Source organism: Triticum aestivum, chromosome 6A, assembly GCF_018294505.1.
Source record: "Triticum aestivum cultivar Chinese Spring chromosome 6A, IWGSC CS RefSeq v2.1, whole genome shotgun sequence".
In the NCBI taxonomy this organism is placed as follows: domain Eukaryota; kingdom Viridiplantae; phylum Streptophyta; class Magnoliopsida; order Poales; family Poaceae; genus Triticum; species Triticum aestivum.
The window spans coordinates 6,002,010-6,015,297 of record NC_057809.1 but is presented as its reverse complement, the minus strand read 5'-3'; the positions used below and the strand labels follow the sequence as shown (position 1 = coordinate 6,015,297).

Below are 13,288 nucleotides of genomic sequence, written 5' to 3'. Positions count from 1 at the left end.
GAGGGAGTACATATTTACATGCAGTCCTCATGCATGGTTTGGGAAAAGAAAACATTACCCATCATATATGCTTCTTTGTGCTGTTATATGACTCCTCACAATGGATATACTTTTACTGCTAATTATATGCTTACAATGAGAAACTATTTACTAGGAAACATTATACCTACCACACAGACATTATCCACACATTTGGGCAGGCCACGTTGCTAGTTGCTCTAGAAAAGCAGGACTAAATATAGACAGCCACTCCACTATTTGTCCACCACATCGTGCAAGGCACGGTACCCAAACAATCCACCCACACACACACACACGCAGGCATTAGCACGCCAAATTAAACCAGCGCCTAGCTAGGTACCACCACAACAACGGAGACTCTCCGATCTAGTGCCAGAAATGGCTGAGCTTGCCGGGGGTGCTGTCCGCTCGCTGTTGGGCGTCATCCGCGACGAGGCTAAGCTGCTCGGCGTTGTTGGTGGTGATCTGCAGTTCATCAAAGAGGAGATGGAGAGCATGAACAGCTTCCTCCTGCACCTCGCCAGGAAGACGCCCCGCAGCGGGGAGCACGACGAGCAGGTCCGCACATGGATGAAGCAGGTCCGCGACCTCGCGCACGACTGCAACAACTGCATCGACATCTACCTACTCCGCGGTGATCCGGCTGTGTACCACGCCAGAGGAATCCTGCTGGGTTATGTGTGGTGGGTGCCTTGGTTCGTGAAGAAGACGGTCGCTCAGCACCTCGCAGCGACCCAGCTGAGCGACCTCAAAGCCCGGGCGCGTGACGTTGGTGAGCGGCGGCTTAGGTATGGCGTCGAGGTTCCAACAAAGCTGGACTGCGACAAGCTGCTGACGGAGGTGGTATCTTCGTCGTCATTCCAAGCTGCTGGGGGAGTTGTCGCTGAAGGAGACAATGACTTTGAAGAAGACTACTACCAGGCGATAACTGATGATCCACGAAGGGAGCTCGCCTTTTCCGAGCCTCGAATTTTTGAGAAATGCACTGAAAAGCTAATGCTGTGGCTCGAGCACCAACATAAAGAAGGTCCATACCAAGCCATCGCCATTGCAGCACCAGATGAAGAGGATGGAAGCCACATTATAGATAAAGCGTTGGGACACGATTCTGTTACGGAAAAGTTCGACCACATAGTCTCTTTACGGGACATGCCTGACTATCAGCTGCAGCTGCAAGAACCCTGGGATCTTCTTGGCAAAATCCTGAAGAAGGTGGGTGAGAAGGCCAACGACTCGGGGGATGAATTTGGTGAGGAAGAAATCGATGAGAAGATTCAGAAGATCAAGGAGAAGATCAAAGATCACCTAGAGAAAGCTGGTAATAAAGGTTGCCGAGTTGAACCCTTAGGAGTACTCTGCAGCATCTTGCGGGTGCTGCTCCAGGACACCACAGCCGGTGAGGATCAAAATAAAACCCAGGAAATGATCCTTGCCGAGACAGTAGAGAAGATGACGAAGTATCTCCTTATTGATTCAGCAGGTGAAAAGGCCATCTCCCGCAGGATTAGTGTCGAGCATCCCCAATTTGTAGCCATCCTGCGGGAGCTGCTTCCCAACCAGGCCACCCCGCCAGCGAATGAAGCCGCAAATAAACTGGGTGAGGATCACATCGTGAAGAATATCCAAGTCATCACGCTGAAGATTCAAGTGGAGCTGCTACCAGTGTCACTTGAGCAGCAAGATAAATCAGTGGAAGAATCAGGCAAAGACCAGTTGTTGCTGCCATTGTCAGGTGAGGACTGCATGGAGACGATTGAAGAAGTTCTGGAGAGGATCAAAGAGCATCTGCTGATTCAAGAAACAGCAGGAAGGGTTAAAAAACATCTGCAGGGTAAAAGGACATTGGTTGTTCTCCACAATGCCTCTGGCTACAAATGGGACGAGACTGCAAAGGCCTTGGGAGATTTGGGCTGCAGTTCAATGGCAGTGGTAGTTACCACAAAATACATGCAGAGGGCCAACGAGTTTTGCTATTGGACAGAACCCATCGTGTACTCTTCTATTGAATACTACCGCGAAACAGCGCTCCAACTTACAAATCGGCTTGTGAATGACGACGAGAGGTATAGCGCCGAGATCTTCCATGAGATCTTGGAGAAATGTAGGGTGGATGAGTTCTGCATAAAGATGTTCATCCATGCTCTGTTTGCCAATCCAATGAGGAGCAGAGAAGAACTGGACAAGTTGAGCAACACCCTCGTATTCGAAGGAACGGTCGAGACTAATGGCTACAAGATGATCAAGTTCTCCTACAATGATCTGCCCAGGGAATACAAGACTTGCTTGCTGTATCTAGCCATCTTCCATAAAGGCGAAAAGATAAACCGGACAAGGATAATTGGCCGGTGGGTTGCAGAAGGACTGATAACTAGACAAGACTGGCTCAGTTCAGTAAGGGAGGCCGAGCATTGTTTTGAGGTACTTGCCAACTTGTGGCTTGTCTATCCTAGTGACGTTGATGCTGCAGGGAAGGTCAAGAGCGTTACAGTGCATCAACAAGTGTACAACTTCATCACCAAGATGGCCAGGAAAGAACACATTCTGGACACACGCCTGTCTCGGCACCTGGCTCGCCACTTCTGATTCTCAGCAACATCTGGCTCCGTCCCTCGGATAGCATTCTCGACTTTTTGAAGCACCCATCCCGTGCATCATCTCAGTTGAAGCTCATCAAGGTCCTGGATCTGGAAGGCTGTGCATCCCTGAGAGATAACCAACGATGGCTCAGGAACGTGTGCACCTCGTTAATACTGCTCAAGTACCTCAGCCTAAGGAACACAGATGTTACTCAGCTTCCTAAGGAGATCAATAGGCTCCAGCAGCTGGAGGTGTTGGACATCCGGCAGACTCCAATGAATGTCTACGCCATAAAAGACGTCATGCTACTGAAGCTGAAGCGTCTACTAGCTGGTTCCACCAACACTGGTACTGGCGGTGATGCTAGCATACTTTCCACTGTCCAGATGCCTCACAAAGTTGGAAAAATGACCGACCTGGAAGTGATGTCCCATGTACAGGCTTCAAAACATCATGCTACAGAGCTGAGAGAGATTGGCCAGCTATGGCAGCTGAGGGTAATTGGTGTGGCCATTTATAATACGAAAGCTCAACTTGAGAACTTACTCCAAGGGATCAGCGATCTGAATGAGTGCCTTAGGTCTCTGGCCATCGAGATCAAGCCTCTGTCTGACAACCAGGCTGCTACTCCTTCTGATGTACCTGCAGCTGATGCTATCAGTGTACACTGTAAGAACACACCCAGGCTTCTTGAAAGGCTGAGCATCAGTGGAGACACAATCTATGGGCGTCTTTACCCATTATTTACCAGAGGCTGCCGCATACTTGCCGAGATAACTCTTCATAACACCTTGCTGGACCAGGATGATATGGACTCACTAGCAGGTTTGCCCAACCTACGCAGCCTCAGGCTACAGCATGTTAATTTACACACCAGTGGCAAGCTTATAATCCAGACCAATGGGTTCCAAACCCTCAAGTGTCTTGCTGTTGAGAGGGGCGGAGTCACCGACATCAACTTCGAACCTGGGGAAGCTCCTAAGCTTGAAAAGATCGTTTGGCTCGTTGACAGGATAGAGTCTCTCTCGGGAATCAACTACCTTCCCAAGTTGAAGGAAATGGTGTTCAGTGATGGTGTCAGGGTACCAGATCAAGTCAAACAAGCCAAAGAAGCACATCCAAACTTCATTGATATTAATGAAATATAGTATTGACGTCCACAAGGCAAGTGCACCTAAAGGTTCCTTGATCATGCTTGCCACCATGTTTAACTATACATATGTATACACCTCTGTCTATCTTTTCAATTTCGATCCACAAGCACGAACACAGCGACATTCCAGCCCTGTTAAAAAAAAAACATTCCAGTATGTTTTTACAGGACGAGAATGCCACTTCATTTATTCTTGTTACATTTAACAAAATGAAACTGTTAATGTCAAATTGTTTTTAATCCTCTGGAGCTTTCATAACGATGCATATATCTTGCCTAGATATTCATTAAACCATTATGTTTTATTTTTCAGGGCCTGCTATTTACAGGCTGGTGGTACCATGATGCCTTCTACAATCTTGTTGCCAATTGAATGGAAGTACTGTTGAGTTTAATTCGTCTATAAAACAAGGCTATAAAAATGGTCATTTATTTTCAGCATTAGATAAGTTCTTTCAAAAAAAGTTATTTTCTTGCATTGTAGCATTAGTGGTTTGTCCCTTGAATCAATGCATGAGCCATTTCAAAACCCCAAAAAAACTCGGCAGGAAAAAAACTCCAAAAAAATGGTACGATGTATTACATTTTTCTTAGTTCTTTAATAAACAACAAAAACTTTAAAAAATGTGTGTTTAACTTTACTTTATTTCTCCTTCTGGGGTCGAGGATGAGGCTGGTGGAGTTAGCTTTCATTTTTGGTTTTATCATTTTCTCTTTTGTTTGTGTGTGTTTGTGTGGGTTGGGGATGGGGGGTGGAACTCCGCCTATGCCATTTTAAGGTAACACTTACAATTGCATAGCCGGTCCCAAGCCCGGAAAAAGGAGGAGGGACCAACCATGTGTTCTTATAGGTTAAAGTGTGGTGTTGACTCCCATTTTATATATAGTAGAAATGAACAAATGTGATATTCGCAAAGAAGGAAAAGACATCCAAGTGGAGCCAAACAGGATTGTCGCCTGGGATGCAGCTGCAAATAAAGTGAGTATCAAAGCAAACTCCTTTCAGTTGGTTGTTACACAGACCATTTGAGCCTTCTTGAATCGTTCCTTTCAATCATTATCTAACCTATAACATCTCCAGATTTTTCCTAATGTTTCATGTTCAATGATTTATGTACATAATCGTGTGTACATGGTATGGTCCATGGCCTGAAGCCCAAATGTCGACTTGTCTTGTGTCTGTTAGGTTGATCTCCTCTGTGTGGGCCCAACGGCCCACCGGGCCCTTAGATCCGCGCCCTGATCGGGGGCGCCCAACCCTCTTCTGGTTGGTGGGCCCCTGTGACCCGCGCTATATAAACAGAGGTGGGGGCCGCGGCATGAGTGACGAGGTTAACTGCTGCCACAAACCCCACCGGTATCCCCTACCGATCTAGGGTTAGTGCGGTGCTCACGGGAAGCACACCACCGCCACCATCTCTTTGCCATCACCGGCCACTACTTTGCCATGGCCGGCACCGGCTCGAGCTCTTCAACCCAAGGAGAAGGTAGGGCTACCGGATTGATTTAGCCTACTCCGATTCAAAGGATTTAACAGTGTCCTCATTGATTTCTGAGCATTTTCGCCTGATTAGACACCGTGATGCATGCTTGCACTTAATTTACATTGCTCGTCCATGTGAATTGTACAGCTCTAGCTGGTCACAAGTATTTATCTATATGTAGATGTGTTTGCTAAAAGAGACTTCTTATCTGTTGATTTCTGCAGGTGGCAGTGATGAGTGAGGTGATGACTGATGACACAAGTTGCAGCCGCCAGCAACAGAAATAACCGAAGTCCATCTTGTTCCCCGGCAATTCTGGCCAAGTGATATCCCAGGGTATTTCCAAGGAGGGCACATCTGTGTGCAGGTCCTTTTTGTTATTTACCTCGCTCGCAGCGAACGGCAACACCCGGGACTCTGAATCCCTCGTTTTTACTCAGCCTCAGCAATAGCACCTACAGGCAGGCTGGTGCCGGCGCAGAATAGGTAGCACGACGAAGCTACTTGTTCGCGCAAGCCTAGAGACGACAATGAGAAAAACAAAGTCTGGGCTGTAGCATACTGTGTTTTGTGCTTGTTATTGTAAATCTACAAGCGTGTCCGTCTGAATTAAGTGTGCATGAGTATCAAATGGACAAACAAGGCAAGTAACTGGTGCAAAAATGCTGAATTTGGTCAGGCAAAATGTTCTCTTTTGGTCCAAATAGCTAGAACTTCACGGGAAATTAAGCTACAGCACTACAGGTTAAAATGTGTTTGTAACTTCATATTCATATTCCATACTTCCATTATTGTTGAAATCGCCCAATGAATAGATCCACAGCTTTACCAAACCAGGCAACTGACGGAGGGTTCACAACATCAGTAGTTGAGCACATCGCATTCCCCTGTAGCTATAGCAGGACGAAATGGAATGAAATAAAAGATTAGGTGGGAATGGAAAGGGATGGTCTTATCTTATCTGTGGGGAATCTCCTCGGCAGTCTATCTGAGTCTACTCATCTGAGCAACCGCTGCCGCCACAGGTAAAGATTAGGTAGGGCTGAGGGAGAGGAAACTAATCAATCAATCAATCTGGCTAGCCAGGGGTTCGTGGACAGAGAAGAGAAGAAATAGGGGAAGGAGAAAGGCTGACCTCGGTCGGTAGACGGCGACGAGGAAGCGTCGGCGGCCGCCGCCGGGGACGGGCGCTTGAGGTCTCCGGGGACTTCTTCCGCTCGGTGGGGAGTTGCTTGCCTCTGGGTGAAGTGTGTTGAGGTGAGCCGCCTTGCCGCCGGACAACAAGGGCTATCACATTCCAGCCTACAAAACCCAGAACATGTGGCAGACCATATCTCGCTTATAATAAATGTAGCACCCTCTCCCCCATTGCGCTCGGCTCGGCCCACGGCCCAATAAAACGGGTTTTGCAAGGTCCTACTACTTGTACTGATTTAGGACCTTTCATCTAGTTCGTTTTGTTTCGCCCAACTTTTCTTGGATTTTTCCTTTTGTGTTATTTCTCTATTGGTGTTCATCCGTCTTCTTTAGGGTTTATTCTATTCATTCTACTTTTTTGCAATTTGTTATTTTAAATACGTGTTGGCTTTATTTAAATACATGTTGAGCATTTTTAGATATGTATTCAATTTTTTTTTCAAATGCATGTTGAACATTTTTCAATATACGTGGCCATGAGAGGGAGACGAGGAAGCATAGGCGGTTGGCACCAGGGACGGGCGCTTGAGGTCGCCGGTGCGGCTCCTCTCTTTCGCCCGGTGGGTCGTTACCACACCGGTGAAGTTTCTTTTTCCTGAGAAACACATGTAAATTTATTCATACTTATAACAATTACAGGCACACTGATTTGGATTTAGGATCCAAGAAAATACAAAGTAACTCATATGACTATGAGTTACAATGAGATATATTCGAAACACATTCTCCAAGATATCAATCTCTACTAGAAAAGGTACCCTCAAGACTTCAATAAATAAGCTGTAATTGGATTGGAGTAATGATGTTAGTATCACTCTTTCACACACATGGCAGAGGGCACCAGGTACAAATTGGCACTAATGCTATATCTTGACGGATCTTATTGGATGCTCACAAGAGTGAGTCTATGTCTCGCTTCTAGCAAGACAGAAAAAGGCATCGCCTCAAGGCAGCTTGTAACATAGCTCTGATTTTACATAGATTTGGTCGTCTATAACTAGTAGTTCGTGTATTTAGTTTTTTTCATCGTTATTATTGTTAGTTTATTTTTTCCTAATATTAAGTACATATATTCCATAAAAATAATGTACTTAAAATTATCAAAAGTGTTTACTACGATTTTGGTAAATGTTAGCAAAGTGAATATGTTTTATTAGTGTAATTTTACAAAAATATTGATAGCATTAAAAAAATGGTCATAACACTTAAAAACTATTCATGTATTTCGAAAATATATACATAGCATTTTTTAGTAATTTTTTAATAGTGTTAATACATTGTAAACAAATGCTAGTATATTTCAAATGACATGTTTAGTACATTTCAAGAAAATATATGGTACATCTTAATATTATTTAACCATGTATTTTAAAAATAAATGTGTATAAAAATGTTTCTGATGTGTACAAAAAATGTATAATGTGTATGCAAAATGTATAAATGTGTTGACAAAATAAAACCAAAAATAGAAATAATAAAGGAAAAACATGAAGGAAACCGGTGAAAACCGAGAAAAAGCAAGGAAAATTTAATAAAACCGTAGAAAAATAAAAACAAAAAAGGAAAAAGTAGAAGGAAATTAGAGAAAACCAAGGAAATCTTCTACAAAAAAATGGAAATATGGTAAGCAAGTCATACAGAGGAAAAAAAACCCTAAAAGCTGGCCCAGATACAACAACACACCATCAATACCGCAATAAAGAGGGTAAGTTTGAGGTGGCCATGAGAGGGACACGAAGAAGCATAGGCGGTTGGCACCGGGGACGGGCGCTTGAGGTCGCCGGCGCTGCTCATTTCTTTCGCACGGTGGGTCGTTACCACAGCGGTGAAGTTTCTTTTTCTTGAGAGATACCTGTAAATTTATTCATACTTATAACAACTACAGGCACACTGATATGGATCTAGAATTCAAGAAAATACAAAGTAACTCGTATGACTATGAATTACAATGAGATATGATCAAAACACCTTCTCTGTGTTATCAATCTCTGCTAGAAAAAATAACATTCTCAAGACTTTGATAAATAAGCTGTAATTGAACTGGAGTAAGGATGTTATCACTCTTTCACACACTTGACAGAGAGCACTAGGTACAAACGGGTACCAATGCTATATGTTGATGGATCCTATTAGCCCTCACATGGGTGAGTCTATGTCTTGCCTCTAGCTAGAAAGAAAAAGGTGTCGTCTCAAGGTAGCTTGTAACATAGCTCTGATTTTACTTAAATTTGGTCATTTATATACAGTAGTTCATATAGTTAGTTTTTTTAATCATTATCATTGTTGGTTTTTTTCCTAATATTAAGCAATGAGGTCATTCAGAATATTAGATGATGGAGTGGTTCGTGTTGCAGCAGCTACCAGGTTCAGAACTCGTGTAATGTCCAGGTTGTTATATTAGATCACTTCTGCTTCGGTACACCCCTCCTAAATACATCAACGGCTATGATTATCTCATACCTCTTCATAATAAAGGGCATGATCATCGTTTTTAAAGTACGTTGTACGCTTTGAGCACGCACAACTGGGCGGGCCCACCAGGCACTAGGCCAGTTGCCATTCAAAGCAAGGTGTAAAAAATCCTGAAAAAATGGGGCAAGGTTCACTAGAGGAATCGAGCTCGTTACCTCGTCCTCCTCACTAGGTGAGTCTATGTCTTGCCTCTAGCTAGAAAGAAAAAGGCGTCGTCTCAAGGTAGCTTGTAACATAGCTCTGATTTTACTTAAATTTGGTCATTTATATACAGTAGTTCATATAGTTAGTTTTTTTCATCATTATCATTGTTGGTTTTTTTCCTAATATTAAGCAATGAGGTCATTCGGAATATTAGATGGTGGAGTGGTTCGTGTTGCAGCAGCTACCAGGTTCAGAACTCGTGTAATGTCCAGGTTGTTATATTAGATCACTTCTGCTTCGGTACACCCCTCCTAAATACATCAACGGCTATGATTATCTCATACCTCTTCATAATAAAGGGCATGATCATCGTTTTTTAAAGTACGTTGTACGCTTTGAGCACGCACAACTGGGCGGGCCCACCAGGCACTAGGCCAGTTGCCATTCAAAGCAAGGTGTAAAAAATCCTGAAAAAATGGGGCAAGGTTCACTAGAGGAATCGAGCTCGTTACCTCGTCCTCCTCACTAGGTGAGTCTATGTCTTGCCTCTAGCTAGAAAGAAAAAGGCGTCGTCTCAAGGTAGCTTGTAACATAGCTCTGATTTTACTTAAATTTGGTCATTTATATACAGTAGTTCATATAGTTAGTTTTTTTCATCATTATCATTGTTGGTTTTTTTCCTAATATTAAGCAATGAGGTCATTCGGAATATTAGATGGTGGAGTGGTTCGTGTTGCAGCAGCTACGAGGTTCAGAACTCGTGTAATGTCCAGGTTGTTATATTAGATCACTTCTGCTTCGGTACACCCCTCCTAAATACATCAACGGCTATGATTATCTCATACTTCTTCATAATAAAGGGCATGATCATCGTTTTTTAAAGTACGTTGTACGCTTTGAGCATGCACAACTGGGCGGGCCCACCAGGCACTAGGCCAGTTGCCATTCAAAGCAAGGTGTAAAAAATCCTGGAAAAATGGGGCAAGGTTCACTAGAGGAATCGAGCTCGTTACCTCGTCCTCCTCACTAGGTGAGTCTATGTCTTGCCTCTAGCTAGAAAGAAAAAGGCGTCGTCTCAAGGTAGCTTGTAACATAGCTCTGATTTTACTTAAATTTGGTCATTTATATACAGTAGTTCATATAGTTAGTTTTTTTCATCATTATCATTGTTGGTTTTTTTCCTAATATTAAGCAATGAGGTCATTCGGAATATTAGATGGTGGAGTGGTTCGTGTTGCAGCAGCTACCAGGTTCAGAACTCGTGTAATGTCGAGGTTGTTATATTAGATCACTTCTGCTTCGGTACACCCCTCCTAAATACATCAACGGCTATGATTATCTCATACCTCTTCATAATAAAGGGCATGATCATCGTTTTTTAAAGTACGTTGTACGCTTTGAGCACGCACAACTGGGCGGGCCCACCAGGCACTAGGCCAGTTGCCATTCAAAGCAAGGTGTAAAAAATCCTGGAAAAATGGGGCAAGGTTCACTAGAGGAATCGAGCTCGTTACCTCGTCCTCCTCACTAGGTGAGTCTATGTCTTGCCTCTAGCTAGAAAGAAAAAGGCGTCGTCTCAAGGTAGCTTGTAACATAGCTCTGATTTTACTTAAATTTGGTCATTTATATACAGTAGTTCATATAGTTAGTTTTTTTCATCATTATCATTGTTGGTTTTTTTCCTAATATTAAGCAATGAGGTCATTCGGAATATTAGATGGTGGAGTGGTTCGTGTTGCAGCAGCTACCAGGTTCAGAACTCGTGTAATGTCCAGGTTGTTATATTAGATCACTTCTGCTTCGGTACACCCCTCCTAAATACATCAACGGCTATGATTATCTCATACCTCTTCATAATAAAGGGCATGATCATCGTTTTTTAAAGTACGTTGTACGCTTTGAGCACGCACAACTGGGCGGGCCCACCAGGCACTAGGCCAGTTGCCATTCAAAGCAAGGTGTAAAAAATCCTGGAAAAATGGGGCAAGGTTCACTAGAGGAATCAAGCTCGTTACCTCGTCCTCCTCACTAGGTGAGTCTATGTCTTGCCTCTAGCTAGAAAGAAAAAGGCGTCGTCTCAAGGTAGCTTGTAACATAGCTCTGATTTTACTTAAATTTAGTCATTTATATACAGTAGTTCATATAGTTAGTTTTTTTCATCATTATCATTGTTGGTTTTTTTCCTAATATTAAGCAATGAGGTCATTCGGAATATTAGATGGTGGAGTGGTTCGTGTTGCAGCAGCTACCAGGTTCAGAACTCGTGTAATGTCCAGGTTGTTATATTAGATCACTTCTGCTTCGGTACACCCCTCCTAAATACATCAACGGCTATGATTATCTCATACCTCTTCATAATAAAGGGCATGATCATCGTTTTTTAAAGTACGTTGTACGCTTTGAGCACGCACAACTGGGCGGGCCCACCAGGCACTAGGCCAGTTGCCATTCAAAGCTAGGTGTAAAAAATCCTGGAAAAATGGGGCAAGGTTCACTAGAGGAATCGAGCTCGTTACCTCGTCCTCCTCACTAGGTGAGTCTATATCTTGCCTCTAGCTAGAAAGAAAAAGGCGTCGTCTCAAGGTAGCTTGTAACATAGCTCTGATTTTACTTAAATTTGGTCATTTATATACAGTAGTTCATATAGTTAGTTTTTTTCATCATTATCATTGTTGGTTTTTTTCCTAATATTAAGCAATGAGGTCATTCAGAATATTAGATGGTGGAGTGGTTCGTGTTGCAGCAGCTACCAGGTTCAGAACTCGTGTAATGTCCAGGTTGTTATATTAGATCACTTCTGCCTCGGTACACCCCTCCTAAATACATCAACGGCTATGATTATCTCATACCTCTTCATAATAAAGGGCATGATCATCGTTTTTTAAAGTACATTGTACGCTTTGAGCACGCACAACTGGGCGGGCCCACCAGGCACTAGGCCAGTTGCCATTCAAAGCAAGGTGTAAAAAATCCTGGAAAAATGGGGCAAGGTTCACTAGAGGAATCGAGCTCGTTACCTCGTCCTCCTCACTAGGTGAGTCTATGTCTTGCCTCTAGCTAGAAAGAAAAAGGCGTCGTCTCAAGGTAGCTTGTAACATAGCTCTGATTTTACTTAAATTTGGTCATTTATATACAGTAGTTCATATAGTTAGTTTTTTTCATCATTATCATTGTTGGTTTTTTTCCTAATATTAAGCAATGAGGTCATTCAGAATATTAGAAGGTGGAGTGGTTCGTGTTGCAGCAGCTACCAGGTTCAGAACTCGTGTAATGTCCAGGTTGTTATATTAGATCACTTCTGCTTCGGTACACCCCTCCTAAATACATCAACGGCTATGATTATCTCATACCTCTTCATAATAAAGGGCATGATCATCGTTTTTTAAAGTACGTTGTACGCTTTGAGCACGCACAACTGGGCGGGCCCACCAGGCACTAGGCCAGTTGCCATTCAAAGCAAGGTGTAAAAAATCCTGGAAAAATGGGTCAAGGTTCACTAGAGGAATCGAGCTCGTTACCTCGTCCTCCTCACTAGGTGAGTCTATGTCTTGCCTCTAGCTAGAAAGAAAAAGGCGTCGTCTCAAGGTAGCTTGTAACATAGCTCTGATTTTACTTAAATTTGGTCATTTATATACAGTAGTTCATATAGTTAGTTTTTTTCATCATTATCATTGTTGGTTTTTTTCCTAATATTAAGCAATGAGGTCATTCAGAATATTAGATGGTGGAGTGGTTCGTGTTGCAGCAGCTACGAGGTTCAGAACTCGTGTAATGTCCAGGTTGTTATATTAGATCACTTCTGCTTCGGTACACCCCTCCTAAATACATCAACGGCTATGATTATCTCATACCTCTTCATAATAAAGGGCATGATCATCGTTTTTTAAAGTACGTTGTACGCTTTGAGCACGCACAACTGGGCGGGCCCACCAGGCACTAGGCCAGTTGCCATTCAAAGCAAGGTGTAAAAAATCCTGGAAAAATGGGGCAAGGTTCACTAGAGGAATCGAGCTCGTTACCTCGTCCTCCTCACTAGGTGAGTCTATGTCTTGCCTCTAGCTAGAAAGAAAAAGGCGTCGTCTCAAGGTAGCTTGTAACATAGCTCTGATTTTACTTAAATTTGGTCATTTATATACAGTAGTTCATATAGTTAGTTTTTTTCATCATTATCATTGTTGGTTTTTTTCCTAATATTAAGCAATGAGGTCATTCAGAATATTAGATGGTAGAGTGGTTCGTG

The 13,288-nt window shown here is 43.1% G+C and overlaps 1 long non-coding RNA gene and 1 pseudogene across 1 annotated transcript; one reads left to right on the top strand and one right to left on the bottom strand.

Moving 5' to 3' along the window:
• Positions 1–277: 277 nt before the first annotated feature.
• On the top strand, positions 278–5,848 carry LOC123131596 (disease resistance protein Pik-2-like; annotated as a pseudogene).
• On the bottom strand, positions 4,444–6,548 carry LOC123131597 (uncharacterized). The gene is made up of 2 exons (XR_006464201.1): positions 6,371–6,548; positions 4,444–6,277 (listed from the first exon to the last, which is right to left on the bottom strand). It is a non-coding gene; the product is annotated as an uncharacterized lncRNA (long non-coding RNA).
• Between the last annotated feature and the right edge of the window lie 6,740 nt (positions 6,549–13,288).